Source organism: Furipterus horrens, unplaced genomic scaffold, assembly GCF_987537825.1.
Source record: "Furipterus horrens unplaced genomic scaffold, mFurHor1.1.pri manual_scaffold_10, whole genome shotgun sequence".
Lineage (NCBI taxonomy): Eukaryota > Metazoa > Chordata > Mammalia > Chiroptera > Furipteridae > Furipterus > Furipterus horrens.
The window spans coordinates 87,012,463-87,034,235 of NW_028327180.1; positions in this window are offsets into that span (position 1 = coordinate 87,012,463).

The window sequence follows — 21,773 nt, forward strand, 5'->3', positions numbered from 1 at the left end:
AAAGTGGTTAACTCTGATGGGGTTCATTCTGGACTTGTTTTTCTGAATATTTTACAAGTCCCACATCTTTTTATCTTCTTAGGAAGTGTAAAAATGGAGTGCTCTCATTTTATATTATTTGAAATTTCAAAGTAAATAACATATCTTTAAATACATACTAAAATCAAGAAGCAGATACAGGTCTTGAACTTCTAAGGATGCATAATTTTGAAAAATTTTAGATTATTGGAAATTGTTAGGCCCATCTGCTTGCCCAAAATATTTTTTTCTACCTAGTATGAGTAGTGTAAAAGATAAAGCACCATTCAAGTTATGTTTCTTATCAACCATTTTTCACTATTTTTTTAATGAACTTCCTCCATCTTGATTCTAATATGTCTCCCTGGTGAACACCCCTCCCCCCACATACTACTATTGCAATTCACTGCTCTTGATGTAAATAATAAAATAATTATGATAAATATGCAAGTAGACCTTACATTTGGAAGAATGTAAACAGGAGTGAGTGGTTGGCAATGGGCAGTTTCTCCCTAGTTTGACTGTATTAATTTATCAGATATGGGAGAAAGAGTTGATACATTTCATAATAAGTAAGGAACTGTGACTCTTTGAATGAATTGAAAGTAATAGAATTCATGATACAGGATTGTGAACACTCAGTTGAATAGATTGACCAAAGAAGGTGAATTCTATCAAATGATCAGTGGAGATTGCTGGGGGTCAGTGATAAGAGTATCTAGACACTAGATGCTGTGATAGACCTATGATACACTGCAGGAAACACCCTCTTCAAATAAAGAAGCTCTCTATGATGTAAGCAAACTGAGTAACGCTGGCCTGGCGTAACAAGAAAGCATGTCACACAGAATTACAAAACAAGACTGTTAGGGGAGGTGAGTGCATGTTTTCTGTTGCTCATCATTTGGGTTGGAAGTTCTTAGGGCAGGATTCCAGAAATTGGACAGGACGTTGGACCTGCTGATTCCTTAAGAAAACAGTGGATGCGAATGAGGTAAATGATAGGAAATAGGTTGGATTGATCTCGAATTTGTGCTGACAGGGGCTGGAATGCTGTGTTTACAGGAATGAAAAACCTGGGGCTGATGCTGTTGAAGAGTAAACAGCAGGATGTGGTGACAGACTGAATACAGAGAGGCAACCTAAATGACATGACTGGCCTGTGGCTAATGTGACAATAAAACAGCAGGATTTAGATTGTGCGACAATTGCTTTCTGTCCAAAGACAACCACGAATGGAACAGCAATCACAGCCAGGCATGTCTTTCTAAATAAATCAGCATATGTGATAAGGTATGCATCCAATGATGGTTAAATTAAAACTAGCCCATAAATTAAGGAATCCAGTTGTGATCTATATCTTCTTTTACTTATGCTTGGCATTTGTGGCAAACATCAACCTAGAGAAATTATGGATTTGTGTTAACAGGTCTTATTTATTGATGGCTCATATACTGCATAACAAGCACTGTGGTGTTTTACATGCATATTTTTATTTAAGTCTGTATAGGTACAGTGTTCACCCCCTAGTGTACAGATGGCAACGTTGAGGTCTATAAAGGTAAGAGACCCTTGCCCACAGTTACACACCAGCAAATGGTAGGGCCAAGATTCAATCTTCATCTCTCAGACCCAGGTCCGTTCTCTTCAGAATTTGGCAGGCTACCTCATAATTGACTTTCTGATCAGGACCTACCCTCAGGGCAAAAGTGTTATTCCTCAGTTAGCCCTTGAAGTGGACAAAGCAGGAACGGGTGTGACCAGACAAAAGGGAAAGGATATTTGAGCCAAAAAACAAGCACACAAAGCAAAGAAAAAGATAGTTTTTTGTGTGTCCAACCTAACATCATCATCACCACTATTAGTAACAACCATATTCCAGTAAGATTTATTTCCAAATTATGTTTTAGTTCTGATTGGCTACATTTTCATTTTGTGAAATGGCAGTTTTATAAGAACCAGGAAGCCTTGATGTAATTAGTCCATCTCTAATGAACCAAAGAAAGAGCTACAGGAAAAAGGTTATGGAGAAAAAACAAAACGAAAAGCAAAATGGCCTTCTCACTTCAGCTCTTTGTAGAAATCTCTTCATGAGTTACCGTTCAAACCAGAAAATAAGGATAATCAGGATCAGGTATATTTTATGTCAGTGTTTTCATTTATTATGGGAGAGTCACGTAATCTTTGCACCCATTTTACCATCTCTGAAGTAGGAATGAAAATGTGTCCACCTTATGCAAGACTGTTAAAGCTGTGAGCAACCAGGGTAAGCACAGCCCAGGTGTGAAAGGGGACTTTTGTCAGAACTTTTTTTTTCCCCTTGGTGTTTCAGAGTTCACAGTTAGTTAAACTTTAGTATCCAGTGCAAGACCTGCTTCTTGACTGGAACTCCTTCTTTATGTTAAAAAATATCTAGCTTTCAAGCTACCTTGATATATTAATTTCTTAATATACATAAAAACAGTTGGTGCACTGTGAAGCTTAATAGGGTATTTGTCAGACACATGAAGCTACTTACAGAAAATCTTCTATGAGCACAATCTGTTGAAAAGACTGATTATTATTTTTACTATCATTATAATTAGAATCATCTATCCCAGTATGATATTAAGCAATGTACACCGCCATTTGAAGAATATACAGTACGATGACATGGCGTTTTGTGTCTTCCGCAATTCTGTCTTGAGGACACTGAGTCATCATCGTAAGTGTTTGCTGCTGTCACTAGCCCAGAAATAAACAATTGTTCAGAGAACGATGCCACATTCACCTGTAATCGCAAAACTGCAATTTGATTTTTGACTCTTACAACAGTATCTTTAAAATGTCTACTGGATTGAAGGGATAGAGCATAATCAGTATTTACTGAAGTAGTTATTGAAACTGACAGAAGAGAATTTTTAGGCTCAAAAACAGGAAGATAAGTAAGCACAGATGGTATAGGGAAGCTGCAAAGCTAGGAGAGACCCTCCCCCCTCGTTGTTCTGCTCAAGAGTTTGCCTCACTTTTGCAGAAGAGCAGCAACATTTACACCAGACGTGATTTACACAGTGGCATGATTTCTGTTTTTATAAGGGAAAGAAATGAAAAGCTGTTGGGCATATGGGACACTTACTTGAAGTCATTTTGTGTGCAAGTATTGGAATCAGAATAGAAACAGCAACATTCACTTTTTTTTTTCTTTTTTTTTTTTTTTTTTACCTCCAGTGCCTTGCACAGTTCTGAGCATGCAGTGTGCACTTAATAAATGATTAGTGGTCAGATAAATGAGTTCTGTAAGCCCAGCACAGTTATTGGTTATCACCTGTGTCATTGGTATTCCTAATGATCATGCGAGATATTTGGCTATGCAAACATTCCTTAAAGTATATGTGTCATCTTCTCAGTATCCATTGCACAGAAGTAATCAGCTTTGTAGAGTTTTCCCCATCTCAACAAGGGATGAGAAAAAACAGAAGTTAAGCTAACTTTGAATTTGAGTGGAATTGAGACAAAGGGGGTTGTTTTACTAGGGAAAGCATAGGAAATATTAAGGAAGGGAAGTATGATAAATTTGGTTTGGGTCATAAAGAATTTGAGGTGCTACTGTGATACACAAGGAGAAAAATTGAGTAGGTGGTTGTTGATGGTCAGAATTAGCAATAATTGTATCTTGGGTTCCTTCCATGGAAATACCCTTACATGCTTCACTGAAAGGCAGGGCCTGGCTGCCTATTAGTGGAGTTGAACACAGAGTAACCCTGGAAAAGTTCACTGAACCAGAGGATATACTGACCCAGGGAAAGCTGCTCAGATTATCTTGATGATTTAGATGAAGAGTTAAAAACCAGAGCTATAGGATAGAATACTGGAGATGTTGACTTACAAAGAATTGAGAAGAAGGTTGGTACCATGTAACCCAAACTGTAGGCTTACTTCCCTTAGTTGGGTGGGAGCAGGACTTACATAGTGTATAGACATGCCAATCAGAAGGACAGAAACACGGCTTTAGAACTTGACTCTTCTTCTCTTCCCAGTTCCAGTCCTCATGAATTCCAGTCCCTCCTCCTTCAACCACCCCCACATAGACACACATCCTGGGCTTTCTGTCCTTGAGGTCTCTGAGGTATTCCTGTCTTTTCTTGACATAGATTGATTAAGACAGCATGAGGTATAGCTTCAGTAATGATCCTCAGAGGCATCATCAGGAGCTTTAAGAATGTTCCTGAGAGGTAATATCAGTAGCCATTAGAGCATTAGATTGGGTAGCAGAAAAAACAAGTCCCCCAATCATGGCTAATAAAATACGCTAAGTAATTCAAGAGATTCTATCAAGGAAAATAAAAACCACAAGTAGAGACAATGCAGTCTACATCTGAAGGAGTTGAATGTGCCCAGAGATTTCCTTTAAAACTTCCATAAGTTTCTATTTAACCCACTTTTGCTTTTTGCCACAATTAGCTTATGTTAAGTGTCTGTGACATTTTAAAGTGAATAATGACATGGGTTAGACCTCTCTGGAAAAAGCACCTATCTGGTGAGTGAAAACTTCTGCTTAGACACATCTAAACTCTGCTTCTGAAAGCTGTTCCACCCTCAGTTCCAGCTGGCGGACAGCTGCCCAATACTGAGGCAAAAACGCATCACTATGTACTCGCCCGTGGATTCTTCCTGTCACTCTCAGGGCCACCAACAGTCTAGCCTTTCACATTCCATCTGATGACCTAATGCTATTAACTCTGCTTCCCTGAGAAATTAATGGCAACAAACCATTTCTTTAACTTATACAAGCTGTGTCATATACAACATGTATCATAAATTCTCTTATTTCAAACTCGGAATATTTGGCTCAGACCATGCAGTCTTAATGGAATTGTGGCCCCTTCTGAGCTCGTTAGCATGCCTGTTAGTATGTCCTGCAATGCACACACCACATTTCATCTCAGGCAGTTCTGGGCCTTTGCATGCCCTTATCCACCATGCACTCCATGTGTTTGCCCTGGCTGGTTTAGCTCAGTGGATTGAGCGTCGGCCTGCGAGCTAAGTGTCGCTGGTTCGATCTTCCAGTCAGGGTACATCAGAGAAGGAAAACTCTGACTCCAAAAACCTCCGCTGCCTTGCGGCATACCTCTTCTGGGGAAAGGCTAAGGGAGTAAACCCCGACAGAAAATCCGGAGCCGGAGTCCCTAAGGCGGTTTGACGTTGTAGTCAACACCGGCAACTCCTGCGGCGCACCTGAAGCCAAGCTGTATCGACTCCGTCTTTCCCTTGGACCCTTCAGCTGCGAAGAGAGGGGGGGTCTGCTGCATGGGCAACAGCAGACCCTCCATATCACCCTGCCCAGGCTCTGTAGCTTCAGCTCCACTGGAGAGGACACTCCAGCGTCATCGCAAGATGTCAATTCAACACGGGAGGAGACAGATGCCATGTCACTCCCGAGTCGGACTGCACAGCCATTCTCGGCGGTGCAGATAGACACTTAAGAAGCTACACCATCGTCTCTCGAGACGGACGGCTGCCGACGACGACGACTCCATGTGTATTTACTGAGCAACATTGTCTGGAGTTCTTCCTCTACACTCCCTAGCTCTCCAGTGTTTTCCCTCCCATTAAAAGGACCATTTATCTCAGCAGAAAAGAATGGAGACAAAGATACAGAAATTCTAGTTTTATATAAACAAAACAAGTGCCTTTTAAGTCATCTCAGATGTATGGCAGCTGGAGATAAAGAGCTGGTATGGGATTGGCTGAAAGCATTTTCTGATGCATAGTTTTCCCTCTTTGGAGGATAATATGTATATTTTCTTGACAAGAGGAAACCAGAGAAAGCTTGTTAAATTACAATGTATTTTACCTTTCCTAATACAACCATGATACAATTTGTAGCTAAATAGAAAAATGCTACATAAGAAAAATTGATATAAGCTGTATCTGCTGCCTGTGTAAAATGCCTGATTTTCTCCAGAGAAACGCAGTGCCTTTGCTGTGAAGTATAATAAAACTGAGTCATAAATGTGCTGTTTGAAAGCTCCTATACCTTCCTGTAATTAAACACCATAATGGAAGTGCTCCAACTGCAGCTTGCCTCGCAGTTATTCTGCATATGGATTTCTGCTGACTCAGGCTAAGGCGGTTGATGAGCAAAGCTGTCTTCTAGAGGCAATCACAATCACAGCATTTAATTCTGTTTGCCTCAGTGATTGGCTCGCAGGTGGGCATATGCTCAGTCACGGACAATCGCAGGATTCTTGCTAGAGAAGTTATAAGAACTCATGCATTTCTGCTGGATTTAGAGCTGGGCAGACACTTCTGTGGTGCTTCTGGAAGCCATGGTGCTATCACATGGAATTTGAGTATCATGCCTTTTTGGAAAGAAACAAAGGAAGGAGATAGAGGAACAGGTAGAGTTTTCATTATATTATCCCCTTGGGTCAACATCTGTCCCTGAGCTTTATGTCGCTTGCAACCAGAAGAGTCAGTATACAAGAGTAGATGGGAATGTTCTACCAGTGTATACTCTCTGGTAAAGGACATTTATGGATCCGGAGAGGTTTTCCTATAATACCAGTGAAAATTGTTTATAAATCAAAGTCTGTAACCTTGTAACATAGGGTCCTTCCCCTCCTTAACTCTCTCTGTTGGGGTTTACCAAGAAAAAACAATTTCCGTGAGGAAGAGGAACTATCAACAGAAATGACTAAAGCATGCAGCTGGATAAATAATGTAGGCCTGTTACTGCAAATCAGATTTGGGTAACTGTGGATGTGGTCTACTTGACCTGGGCTTTGTCATTCCAGTTGGTGCTCAGCTTTGTGCTTGGGCAGGAGATCAGTCTTCGAACCATATGACTCTTAGATAATTTATATTGGATCAAAAAAAAAAAAATGAGCAAGCAAGGAAGCATGGTTGTTCATATTTAAAAAGTGTTTTAGCCTTTTGGTTTGACTTGTCACCTCTACAAATTACTTGCCGACGGGGCAGTAAGGAAATGGGACTAGAGAAATATTCAGACCTGGATATATTTGTAGTAGCCAAGTGTAAACATGTGTCTGCTGCACAAATGTAACTCAGAGCTTTGTCAGAGATAGAGTTGTTCTTCTACTGATTATGAGTTAACTTCATTTCTTAATGAAAAAGGCAGCTCTTTTCTTCTTCTCTTCTCCAAGAGGTAATTTAGGTTAAAACTACAACATGGTCTGTCTTCCAGTTAAAACCACTATAATTAAATAACTCAGTTTTAGGCATTTTGGTTAACATGAATCTATTAAGTAAAAGTTTTATTAGAAAGCCAAATGTACTTCAAATAACAAGGTTATAATTGAATACTGTTTTATATGAAGTATTTTATTTCTCTATTTTTTGGTCCTCAAAATGTACCATACCTGGGAATGAGACAAGATCACAATGTGTCCACTATTATACACTCAAGACAAACCTTACTAGTTTGTAGTTATTATCCCTTTGGGTTCAGTGAAGGCACAGAAATTTGAGCTCTAGTGAGTTTTCAGTCTGCAATTCTTAACTTTGCTACCAACTAAAGTTAGTAAGATCAACTGATTATTTTACACATACAACTCAGTTTCAAGTGTATATCGCAAATTTTACCTACATTTATTTTTAATGCTCCCTGTTTCAACACCAAAAATACAAGGTCATAACTAGTGGGGTCCTGCAAACCTAAGCAAGAATTGTAAACAAAAATGTGTTTTTAATAAAATCTGGACATTTTCTCTTTTAACGAAGCACCTGAACTGTTAGATCAAATGTCAGATATACGAGGTCTGTTTCGAAACTGTTCAGCCATGTAATATGAAAAATAGAGACATTTATTAAAGAATATACAAGACACAAGAAACATTGTACACAGGACAATGATGCCTCAGTCCCCTTCAAAGTAGGCACCTTGAGATCTCACACAGTTCTCTCACTCACCATAAGCTGCTCTGTTGTGTTTTCCTGAATCTCATCAGTGGTCTGAAATCTCTTCCCTTTCAACAGTGATTTTAGTCTTGGGAAAAGCCAGAAGTCACAGAGCACTAAATCTGGGCTGTAGGGAGGCTGAGTCACCTGGGTGATTTGGTATTTTGCCAAAGAACTATACGAGATGTGATGCATGACCAGGTGCGTTGTCATGATGAAGCTGCCAGTCACCAGTGGCCCATAGCTGCAGCCTTCTGATTCATCCGAATAGTTTCCATGGAGGAGCGTTCAAGCTTAATGCAAAATGTGATGCAGATTTGGCGCCCTACTCACTCAGTTATTCTGAATGCAATAGCCACACAGTAGCATACTCCACAGCGTCTACCGCCCCCACTGACTAGTACAGTGAAAGCATCATTGTTCACGCATGTGCATTCCAGTCCATTTGTGTTGGCTGCCAGGTTACATCAATGTCGTGCAAACCATTCTCATTACATTAAGAATGGCTGGGCTTTTTCCGGACAGACCTTGTATGTATATATTGAAGGAGTTCATTCAAGTAGCTGTTAAAGCCATTCAACCTGTTTTCATTGTTTTCCTGCCACCTTGGTATATATATATATATATATATATATATATATATATATATATATATATATATATATGTCCTTTAGGCTAGAGGGACCATATCATTTATAAAACAAACTGGGACACCTTTGAAAGGAAGGGAGGATTCTATTAATAAACATGTTAGAGCAACTGGCATAAACTAGAATAGAGGTGGCAAAACAGATTCTATGTTCACCTTAATTATAACACTTAAAAATAGTTGTTAAAGTCAACACTCATTCTGTGAATACTTACTGAACACCTAATAAGTGCCGGACACTAGAGATGCAATGTACAAAGAGTCACAGCTTCTGCCTTGGCCGGGTGGCTTAGTTAGTTAGAGCATCGTCCCATGCACCAGAAGGTTTGCTGGTTCAGTTCCCACTCAGGGCACATACTTAGGTTGCAAGTTGGGGCCTATATGGGAGACAACCAATCGATGTTTCTCTCACATGGACGTTTCTCTCCCCACCCCCCTCCCTTTTCCTCTCTCTGTAAAATCAATAAGCAGATCCTTGGTGAGATTTTTTTTTTTTTTTTTTTAAGTCATAGCTTCTACCCTCAAGGAGATTATAGACAGGTGAGAACCAATAAACTTCCCAAAGGTACAAGGAAAGGCAAATAAAGAGTAAAATGAATAGTTTTACCTGATCAATTTTGTATTCGTCACTTAAGTTTTTGTTACGTTTTATCTGGTGAACTAATACAACCTGCAGCCCTCTGAAGTAGAGAGTATCGACGCCTATGTTCTCTTCATCCGTTGGGCCATCCGTCTCCCAGCCGTGTCAGGAGCTCATGGCTCACAGCTGTCCACTCTCTGGACCACTGCCTTTACTCATGCACATGCACCCTGCCTGCCCTGGGGTTGCGTAAGGCTGGCCTCCGCGGCTCAAGCCCTCTTCCTGTCAAGCCTAGCCAGACATTATGTGATACTACCCATTGGCTACTGAGTGTTTGAAATGTGGTTTATAACTAACTAAAATTTGTAATCTTATCTGATTTTAATCACTTTAAACTTAAATAGCCATATGTGGCTACTGTACTGAACAGTATACTTCTGTTTTAAAAGAAGTGTGTAGAACCAGGTGTCTCCCTGGCTAAAATGACCTTCAGGATCACAGAAAGCCAAGAGCCCTCATGTAAGTTTGATGGTCTGTGTGTTATGATCCCAGAGCATTCGTGTCCTGCAGTCTGTTCTGAAGGATTATTAAAGGGAGTTTGGAGTTGCTGCTTTTGCTATGGCATTAGGCAGTCTGCCCTGGTGCTTCTGAGTGAGACACTGCACTTTGGCTTGTAAGGAAGCACCCATATTTCTTTCTAGCTTTTGAATGGTCTAGAAATGAAAATGTGAAGCCTCCATTCCTGAAATCATTTCATTTCAGTTGGGATCTCGGTTCATTGGAGCATCAGATTTGATCCGTGCGGTGGGAAACAGCGTAGAGCAAAGTAGTACATAAGGAAAACTTAACAAGACTCTATTAGTATGAAACTTAAAAATAAAACCTCCTATCAAAAATGCAATGTGAATTATGAGCAGATGAATATGAAAATATATTTTCTACATTAGAGATAATAAATGTTGGTTTTCATTATCTTGTGTATAGAAAATGCTTAGGGAAGAAAACTCTTGAAACTAGTTGGTGTATGTGCAGTATCCTGTTACAGAGAGATACTGGCTCTGCCTCCACACCTGATCACCTACTTTAGGTGGAATCTAAAGAAAGTTACCCTGTGATCCTCAGTTTTTTTGCCTATAAATGGGAACACTGAGCTTTAAGTGGGATAACAAAATGTTTTGGATATAGCCTTGGCTGGATGACCCAGTTGGTTGGAGCATCTTCCCATACATCAAAAGTTTGAAGGTTCGATTCCCAGTCAGGGCTCATACCTAGGTTGTAGGTTCAATCCTTGGTCAGGGCACATATGGGAGGCAATTGAAACGCATGGATGTTTCTCACATCGATGCTTCTCTCTCTCTCTCACTGCCCCCCTCACTTCTCACTTTCTCCTTCCCTCCCCTCTTCTCTCTCTCAGAATAATTGATAAACATTCCTCAAGTGAAGACTCAAACAAATGTTCTAGATCTATACACTGTTAGAGAAACAAGCTCCTGTGATAGTGCATTGGGCTCTTGTGTTTGTGCTTCCTTTGTCTTCTGTAGGGTTCATTGACCTTGACTATGTCAATCTAGATTCGTGGCTGTAATTTCCAAGTCTAAAGGTTCCAAGCAGGTAATTTCAACAGTGGATCAACCAAGTAAAGACTGGGGAATTGAGGGGCTTACCCATCTAGAGAGTGCTGTGCTGTTGCTGCCTGTGAATGTGGGTCCGGGGTTGCCACTTTTTAAAGTAAGTTAAAGGCTGACTTTTAATAGATTCTGTGGGACAAACAAAATTCATTTATTGTCCACCTCCAGGCCACTAGTTTGTAACTTCTGTCTCCTTCCAAAAATGAATTGTGTTCAAACATAGAATTCAGTAGGGGAGAAAAACAGGAGAGTCAAAGGGACAGAAGAAGTTGTTTTCTGTTGATCAATAAGAATTTATTATACTCTATCAGGCTGAATGCTTTGGGAAATGCTAACAAAGTAGAAAACATTGTTATTGGCCTCCAAGAGCATGGAAGGTCCCTAGAGAGAGATGCAAATGCATGAAGTCTTAGAGAATGAGAAAGAGTCAAGATATAATTAGTGTAAGATCACTGTAGACCAGTGCCACTCAAAGTGTGGTCTGTCTGCAGGCTGGTGCCAGGCTGTGCTGTGTGTTACTCAGCTGTGATGTGATAAGAATAAAAATTGGCAGTACATGCTTAGGAACTTCCAGACCAATTTGACAGAGTGCTTTTTTTGTTTGTTTAATAAAAAATTGAAGCTTCTATTTTGTAGATCTTTATTTTGTCTTTTAAATTTTCATTTTTCTAATCATTCGTATTTATTATTTCTTATAAAAAATTAATCAGCAGCAGATTGGCTAAACAAACAAAAAACAAACAAGCAATAAATTGCTGTTTCTTCACCGCAGGTATGTTGCGAAGCACTTGAAAAGTTGGAGAACGAATAACTTGCTATTAGTTAGCTCTAGATTAATTTACACAACGATTAATTCTGTAAAAACTATCAAGAAAAGTATCTTAAAATGCATTTATGAAAGTTCCCCAAAGTTGTTCCTTTATTTTTTAAATTGAATTTATTATGGTGACATTGGTTCACAAAACCATATAAGTTTGAAGTGTACCACTCAATAAAACATCAACTGCACACTGCATCCTGCACCCATTGCCCCAAACAAAGCTGTTTCATTGTGAGAAACAAGGCAAATACAGGGTGGGGCAAATGGAAATTTACAGTTGTTCGCATGGAAAATAACACAATAATTCATTTGAACCCTGGTTTCCTTCCCTTCACCACTGGTTTTGTGTGGATTTTCCTTTGTTTTACTTAGCATAGCCTTCATTTCTTCTCTTATGCATTTTTCTTACTTAATCTTGTCTGTCAGGCCTGTGAGCATCATTATCAGCAGTGTTTTGAACTGTGTATCTGTTAGGTTGGCTATCTCCTCTATAAAACAAAAACAAACTAAGCAAACAAACAGAATAGGAACAAAATCATAGGTATGAGCATCATTTGGAGAGTTATCAGCTGGGAGGGAGAAGGGGATAAAGGGGGAAATGGAGTAAGGATTAAGAAGCATAATTGGTAGGTACAAAAAAAGATAGCAGCATTAAGAATAGTGCAGGAAAGTGTAAAGCCAAAGAACTTCTATGCATGATCCATGGACATGAACTAAGGGTAGTGGGATTGCTGGAGGGAAGGAAGGTACTGGGCAGAGGGAAGTAAAGGGAAAAGAAATTGGGACAACTGTAACAGTATAATCAGTAAAATATACTTTAAAAAACAAAACAAAGCTAAAAATAATATAATAAATAATAATACAAGAATAAACGCTGTGTTTCGTATACTCACAACTGTAAGCCTACTTTTGCCCCACCCTGTATATAGAAGACAGGCAACTGTATTTAAGGGAAAACTTAACCAATTACTTATAAATTATTGGGAAATTGCGATTGGCTGAAATTTGGACATCTGAAATGTGAAAAACAGACATTCATCTCAGCCACTCTGATAAATTCACAGCTAACTGGCCATTGGAAATTCAGAGTGAGATCAAAACATTGCAGGGAGGAAGGGTCCTTAATTATGTAGCTAATGGATTAAAAAGTTAATCATTCAAAAACCTGATTTCCAGTGATTCAGCTTAATTCCAATATTGAAGGAAACTTTGCTGGGACAGGAAGGCAGACCACACATTTCTCTCCTCACCCTGTTGACATGGAGCGAAATGACCCCGTGGGCTTACAGGGCTCCTGTGGGCATAGAGAGTGGAGCAGGGATGACGGGAAGGAGAACTTAGCACAGAACCCCGTTTCGGGTCCTTGTCACTGGCCATTCTAACTCTTGCTTCTGTAAAGACTTTTCTAATCTTTTTATCTATCCCTTTCTCTTTTATGGCATCATTTTTCTTACTTCTAATCTAAGGACTTATCATTCATTAATTACTGAGTTAATTAATATCAGCTTTGTTGAGGAAGCAAACACTCAGATATGCCTTTTCTCTTTCACAGACATTCATTGAGTTATTTAGTGCCAGTCACTATATTAGCAGGCGCTGGAAACATGTTCTCTGAAGTAGCTTCTGCACAGTGTTTGAAGTCACATAAGTCCTTCGATATTCCTCTTTTATGCGATTCTGCCCTAAAATTCAGTAAGTAAGATGGTGCACCAAGAGAGATGGGTCTGTGAGAGCATGGAGGTTCAGAGTGGGTGCTGGCACTCCGAACCCCTCTGAGGGTTTCTGAGCAGGAGTGCAGGTCTTTGCATGGTGTCAGAGCCGAGTAGGTGTTTGTACAAAAACTCCCATACAAATGTCCACAGCAGCTTTATTCGTAGTAGCCCAAACCAAAAGGCAACCCAGATATTCTTCAACAGGCGAATGGTTACTCAGCAAATCCAGACATCGTATCGTCAGTAACATTCTGGTGCCTGTCTCTATATAATAACATGTATTTTTTTGATATAACTGTAATAGCGTTATCATACCCTACAAGCAAGGGTGATAATTTCTTGCTCTCTTCAAATAGTGTTAAAATTTTATCTATTTGTCTCGTAAATGATGTTTACAGTTGCCTTCTTCAAAATAAGGCCCATACATTGCATTTAGTTAATATATTACTTAGTTATCATTTAATCTGTAACATTTTCCTCCTTTTCTATTGAAAAATTATTGTTGTGTTCTAGAATTTCTCACCTTTTGAAAATTTGTGGTTTGCAGCCCCATAGTATTTCTTAATGTGCTCGTTTATCTTCTTTATTTCCTATAAACTGTCCTTTAAACTAAAGGCTTTATCAGATTGAGGTTCAAGACTTTGGCTTATTTTGAAGGTGATTCATGTATTTCTTATGGCTCTATATTAGAAGATGCATGATGTCTGGTTGTCTGTCTTTCTGTTAAGATTAATCATCATGTTTTTATGTTATCGGTTCATCTATTATAAAACTCCCCATAATGTTTTTACTTTACTTTCTTTAAGCAATTGGTTATTATTGCCTTTATCCATTATTCCAATGGTATTATTCATACTCTTATCATTCCTCGTTCATCTATTAGCTGGGATTTTTTTCCCCCTGAAGAATAGCTTTCCCTAAACAATGATTTGATTGCCCTGAGGTGCCATTCAAACAAGAAAGAATACATGTTTGACTTTCCCTTTATGTATCATCGTCAAAAGTTTTTAAGGTAAGATGATGATAGGAAAATTGTTCAGAATGATGAAAATATACCAGGCAAAGCCGTGTGAAGTAAACATCAGGCAGAAGACTGTTATGAAAGGGTGCTTGATGTCTTTTTTTTCATGCAGTACTTATCTTACTAGCTAGCCTCCCAGTGTACACACACCCCTCCCACTGTCCCCACCCCTGATGTTAGCAACTGGCTGTCACTCTCTTTGAGGATACAGCAGTGAGCCAAATGTGTGTCTTCCATCCGCTCTCAAGAAATGAGTTGCTACACATAGTCTCTAAGTTAAATATTTAGAGACTTTGCTAATGTGAGACAATGGATATGGATCACTTAAGCTTGGGAAAAATGCAAACCATATACACAGCCACAGTGACAGGATCAGAATATATATATTTTTTCATATAAATGGTGGCTGGCTTTCCAACATGCCTAATTTCGATATTTTTATCCTGAACCGTGGTTTATTTCTGGTATGTATAAGAATATTGGAAGATTATCAGCTCCTTGCTGTTACACAGATGATTCATCCTCTAAACATAATTTATGCCCATCACCCAAATTACTTTTAATGTTCCTGTGATCTAAATATTTTATGTTTACACTTGTTTGCTCTACTTCTGTGGAGCACTCTGTAGTGAGCTTGTATAAAACCACATTTTCTTCCCCACCACACAGATCATGGTACGGGACTGAGGTTTAAGAGTGAAAACAAGCCTTAAAAACAATAAAATTCTATTGGGAAAAAAAATCAATAGTTTGTTTTCTATTTGGAAAAAATAGAATTCTAGATCCCCCCCCCCAACACACAATATTGATGAGTCCCATTAAAGCCTCTGGGAACTTTAATTTTTAATGAAGTTGTTCTTTCACGTATGCTGAGCAGATTGATTTAGGAAGTTGTTATTCATACCAGTTGAAGGCAAGTGTGGAAACTGCTTCATATAAACAAGGATAAATGGTGACGGGCAGAGACTTGACTTGGGGTGGTGAATGCGCAATACAGTGTACAGGTGATGTGTTGTGGAATGGTGTACCTAAAACCTGTATAATTTTGTTAACTGGTGTCACACTGATAAATCCAATAAAATGCTTTAAAGTAAATAAATAAATAAAGATGTGCTAAAGCTAAGAGAAGTCTCTCAAACCCACAGGCTAAAGATGGAGTATCTCTATATTCCAATACATTTAACTATATACAAGTATATTTTAAATAACTTTATTTTTTAAATGTCCTCTTTTATTGCTCAATTTAAGCCAGTAGATAGTGAATCACCACAGTTCGATTTAACGCATCTTTCCATACATGGTGTTGCACATTCCAAGAGTTTTTATCACGCCAGACTCCAGAAACACTAATAATAGCATCCCATTCATGGTTATTGTCTGCTCACATCTTAATAATGACCACTTTAGCCTGAAACATATAATTAAGCTCCCAGCACTGAGCATTTCAATGAAGGATATTGCTAAGTAACCAGTGTGCAACCTACTTAATTAGCATAAACAAAACAAAAAAAAAAGCTCCACTTAGCCTCACCATCCTGGGCGCCAGTAGGCCCTTTACATGCGAAGTACTCGGTGAGCAGTTTTGAAGAGGAAGAGATAATGAAGATCATTACCCTGTTGCCCCGGCAGCCATACTTATCGTTAGGACCAGGAAGAATAAGAAATTAGAGGATCCCATGAGGCCTCTTTCATAACAATTCTGAAAGTCATAAATTGTTATGTAGGTTTTATTCAAGGTTTAATAAAACATTCGGGGGGAACCTAATCATTAGAAGGCATTTCTTGTCCCCTCCTGAGTTTTCTCTGGTTTTGGAAGTTCAGGGAGATACCGAGGGTAAAGGGGTCCCCAATTTTATTCAATAAGCAAACCTCTTCAACATGTTTCTGAAAGAGGATTTTGGCAAAATAGACTCTCCAGTCCCCATGCACTCGATAATTGAACAGTAGTTTTAAGCCCCCACCGTGTGCTCGACGTAGTAGGTGCGCAGAGCAGTTGCTTACCTTCCCGGAGCTCTCGGCCTTGTCAGAGCCAGAAAGAATTAATCAACGACTGTCACGTGATGGCAAGAGGAATAAAATGGGGACATGATGGAGAAGAATGATGTTGAAAGAGATTTTTTTAAATAGTCATCGTCGGCAGCCGTCCATCTCGAGAGACGATGGTGTAGCTTCTTAAAAGTCTATCTGCACCGCCGAGAATGGCTGTGCAGTCCGACTCGGGAGTGACACGGTATCTGTCTCCTCCCGTGTTGAATCGACATCTTGCGATGACGCTGGAGTGTCCTCTCCAGTGGAGCTGAAGCTACAGAGCCTGGGCAGGGTGATATGGAGGGTCTGCTGTTGCCCATGCATCAGACCCCCCCTCTCTTCGAAGCTGAGGGATCCAAGGGAAAGACGGAGTCAATACAGCTTGGCTTCAGGTGCGCCGCAGGAGTTGCCGGTGTTGACTACAACATCAAACCGCCTTAGGGACTCCGGCTCCGGATTTTCTGTCGGGGTTTACTCCCTTAGCCTTTCCCCTGAAGAGGTATGCCGCAAGGCAGCGGAGGTTTTTTGGAGTCAGAGTTTTCCTTCTCTGATGTTCCCTGACTGGAAGATCGAACCAGCGACACTTAGCTCGCAGGCCGACGCTCAATCCACTGAGCCAAACCAAATAGTAAAGATTTTTTAAACAGGGAATTGAAGTGATCTGATGTATTTATTTTCCATAATTATTCTAACTTCTGAGTAAAGAAATAGGAGGACAAAAAGGGAGAAATGGAAAGACTAAAGGGCATTGCAGTCAACCCAGCAAGACGTGTAGTGCCTTAGAGTGGGTGATTACAGTGATGCTAGAAAAAAGGGAAGGGAAGGGACTCTGGATGGATATTGGTACACAGAAAGAAAGAAATCAGAATGATTTTTAGGCTCCTGCCATAGACAACTCAGTAGATCCAATATTATTAGTGCGATAAAAATACCCACAGAGAGGTTCGTTATTTAAAATGATAGTTTTGGAAGCAATTAACCTTTTAATTTTTAGCGCTGTACTTTCTTTTGGGTTGTCACATTGGATCCTTTTTAAAGCAGAAATTGATTCATTCATTTATATTTATGAGTGCCTACTATGCCTTGTGCTTTAACAGGCCCTGGGGACCCAGGCCGTGGTTCACAGAAGGAACAGACATTAAACAAATAGCCACACTAATGAAACTGGAATTATGAACTGAAGTAAGTCTCTGGAAGTATATAACCAGTGAACTAGCCAGAGGCAGGGGCGGGGGCATTGGAAAAGGTTTCCCTGAATTCTCTCTTGAGGTCAATTTTAGAGGGTAAGAATTAAGGAGAATAAAGTGTGTAGTAAGTGTGTGTGTATGAGAAAGAGGGAGGGAGGGAGAGAACAGGAGGGAGAGAGAGGGAAAGAGAAGTTAGAGAGAATGAGTACAAATTTGAGTGACTATGATGGAAAGGGATGGAATGTTCCAGGTAGAGGGAACAGAGTCTGCTAAAGCCCTGTGGCCAAAGGAAGCATGGCTTTTAGACATTAAAAAGCAGGTCAGTGGAATACAGAGAGCAAGAGGAGAGAAGTACAAGAGGAAGTTCAAGAGGCAGGTAGAAGCTCGCTCATGCTGAGCTTTGTAATGCAAAAATAAGGACTTTTGGACCTAAGGTAAGAGCAAGCCACTGGAGTCTGAAAAGATGACTGATTATTGGGTGGAAAATAAATGGGGATGTTGTTTGGAGATTGGTTAGGACACAATGAAAGTCCTGGGGCAAGAGACAAGATGGATTAGATAAGGATGGTAGCAGTGGGGAAGGAGAGAAGCTATTTTTGATGGGGGCTGGTGTGGATAGGATGTTAGGGCTGGGGTTGGCAAGCTAGTGTTCAAGGTGATTCCAGGCTTCTTGTGTAGCTGAATGGGGTGAAGTCGCTGCTCACCAAATGTGTTAAGCCTGGAAGGAGACTGGTTTTGGAGACGGGAGACAGCAGTATTTTTTGAGACTTCCTGAATTCTGGAGTACCTTTGAGACATTAAGTTGAAGATTTAAAGATGCCTTTGAGTCTGTATGTTGGGGTATAGGAGCTCCTGGAAGTTGACAGGCAGAAGTCAAAGCTTTGGGTATAAGTGGTCAGGTATGGAGTGACAGGCGGAGAGCGGCTAGGACTCAGCCTGGAGGGGCTTTAGCAGCCGTGACTCGGTGAAGAAATAGGAAATGAACAGCAGTGAGATGGCATGGAAGCCGGGGAGAGAGTGTTTCAATGAGCGGAGAGGGGGGTGTAGGAGAGGGGCATGTAAGGTGAGGACTGGAACATGTGTTAGATGAGCAACAAATAAATGACTGTTTTGATAGGAGCAGATGCCAAATGGGAGTACAGTAATTATCCTGCTTTTGTAGTCAGTATTGTGCAAGTTTCTAGAACCTTAGAATTTTTCCATGTTATGAGACTTACAAGTTCCAAGACAAGGAGATGATACAAGGCAAAAAAGCTTTATAGCTCTGAGATTAGAAGACTTAAATTCAAGTCCCGGTGGCTCTGCTTATCAGCTGTGTGGCCGCACTCTTTCGGCCTCAGTTACAGAATTCTGCAGGAGTTCAGTAAGGTTACTGTGACTAACGAAGTAGATGATGTATGTGCATTATCTGATTATCTGTGCCTGGAACATACAAAAGATACATCTCAATTGTGTGTGTACATATATATGTACACACATACATACATATATATTGCATTTTCTGAAATTTTGTAAAAACGTACCATTCTTCTTTTAATTAGAGGAAAACCAAAATCACAAACTATTTAAATAAGGAAATGTATAACAAAATATATCTTTGGAAAATCTGACTATTTCATAAGAAAAGATTCCTGGCCCAGTGTTCATACAGGTTTTAAGTTACATGCCTGTACATTTTGCATATTTAAAAAATGACAAGACTAAGTAAGAATTGTTTTGTGTGATGTGGATCTCTGTAGGCTCTCCTAGAGTTTTGTAAGTGTAATAATGAATGTTGAAACTTCGATTCATTCTCCTGGTTGGATATTCTTCCTTGTTCATGAAAATCAACACTGTCAATTTTGATTTCCTCTTTTTTGGCATTTACAATAAAGTCAGAAATAATTTTTAAAGAAACATTGGACCATCTTTGTCACCACTGATATTTCCCAGAGATAGTGAGGTGCCTTTACAAAAATGAAAACTGATGTTTATACAAAAGAAGAATGACAGTTATATTCTTCATATGATCAATACGAGAAACGTGTGAAACCCACAAGGACCTCTGAGAAAATTAATGAGGCTTAAGCTTACAGATGTCAGAATCCGATGTATAAAACCCCAATAATTTTCTTTGCTTAGAGGCAGGGCAGCGTAGAAAGAACATTCTAGATTGGGAATTGGTGTCCAGATCCTGCCCTATCTCTAATGTGCTGTGAGACCCTGAGCAAAGCTCTTTGTTTCTTCTGCAAATAAAAAGATAAATAAGATAAAAAAGAAGAAAGAGGTAAACCAGTGTTTGTTCTGTCTGTAAAATTCACCAACTCTACCATTCTCTAACAGAATTGAGAAATCTCTTGAAGGAGGACTTGGGTAGTATGTTTTAATGTTGGTTACAGGTTATTAACTGTTTGGCACAGAATCAGAGGTTGGGAGTTAGCAGGGGACATTTAAACTCTTTTCTTTGGAGTCAGTGCCAATAGAAAATGATTCCAGACTGAAAATAAAGCATATCTGAAATTACCAAGTAAATCAACAAGGAAGTGGTGGTAATAAAGAGACAACTCAGTATCTTGTGGGTCTTTTTATAGAAATTTAACCAAGAGCTTGAAAACAAGCATTGCTCTGGAGACAGTTTAATGATACCTTCTCCTTTAGTTTTATTGAATTTAGCTCAGTTTTCTGGTTTACCAAATTACTCTTATCTTAGGAAACTTAAGCTACAATGTTATTAAAACATAAACAAATTTTACATTAATAAACTTTTAGTAGAAATTGGAAAAGCAAATCATTAAAGAATCTCTTCATGTTTTAAAGAAGCAACCAAATAATCACACCTTTTTGTGTATTTTTTTAACTTGTGCATTACAGGCAGGAACATCACAGATTTGGCCCGCCTGCCCTCCCTGCCTCCCTCCCTCCCTCTCTCTCTCTCTCTCTAGTACCCAAAGCAGATTGAAAACATTGTGACTGAACAATAATTGCTTTTAGAAGTAAAAACCATGTTTACATACAAAAGAATGTGAATGCAATGTTAATACACCCTCTAATTTGTATTCTCAAAGTACTGTTACTAGTTTGCAGTGTATCTTTCCAGACCTCTTGCTATGGATTTTACACTCATAAGTAAATATCTGTGGAAAATATATAGAATTACTTAACATTTTGTATGTATTGTTTTGAAATTGGTTTTACATGACTTATGCTGTGACTTTATTTCTCGTTTTTTAAACTCAACACTATGTATTGGACTGATACCATTAACACTTACCTTATTGTATTAAACCATGGTTTACTTAACCTCCCTTGTAAGTAAAGTCTTCATTTGAAAATGCCCTTAAGTTTAGATACAAAATTAATGACCTTGCTTTTAGACTTCAAAATTCTAGTTTGAATTGTTTACATTCATTAATATTACATTCGTTTGGATATTAGTACCTTGGATCCAGTAACATGTGGAATGGGAGTACATCTGATAATGCAGAACGTTGCAAAGAAGCTATCATGGGCCTCCAGATAATTTGTTTGTCTCTTTTCTTTAATAATTGGAAGAAAATGAGAGGTTTAACTATGAAGATGATCTGAGACTAAATTATACATGCTGGCAAATGGAATTGCTTCTTGGACTGTTCTGACTATTGGTGTTAAAATGCATGAGTATTGTCCAAACTTCTCTTCTCAAGAACCCCTAATGGCTGGGGAAAGCAGTGGGAACCCCAGGAGGCTCAAACATAGCCTCCAACTTAGCCTCAAGCAGTGTGCCAACAAGCAGGAACTTTCTTGGAAGTCTGATATTTTATCTTAAATATTCATGCAAAGTCTTATTTTCATTTTGTTTAAAAGTATTTTAAATTACGTAATACCTAGTAACTTTGAGCTGCAAGAAGATGCAGCATATTTATCCTGTGACTTCACCTGCCTTCCCGTGTGCTGCTGGATGCCCTTGGAGCCCACGGCCCTAGTTATACCAAGACAAAAAGGCTGCCGTACAAGGTGCTGCTGTTTAGAAGCATCTGCCAAAGGCAATAATACATACTCTTTTTAAAATAGAATATATTTTTAATGCATTAAGACCATATATATATATATATATCTTTGTCAAGGCTCCATGCTTTAAAGTAGAAACTCACACAAATGACTTGAACTGCTAACGACGTTTGTGTTGTAGAGGGAGGGTTTGTTACATGGAGACAGTGTTGACGTGTGGCATAAAGAACTGAAGCTGGGACCAGGAAAGGGGACAGAGCCCAGA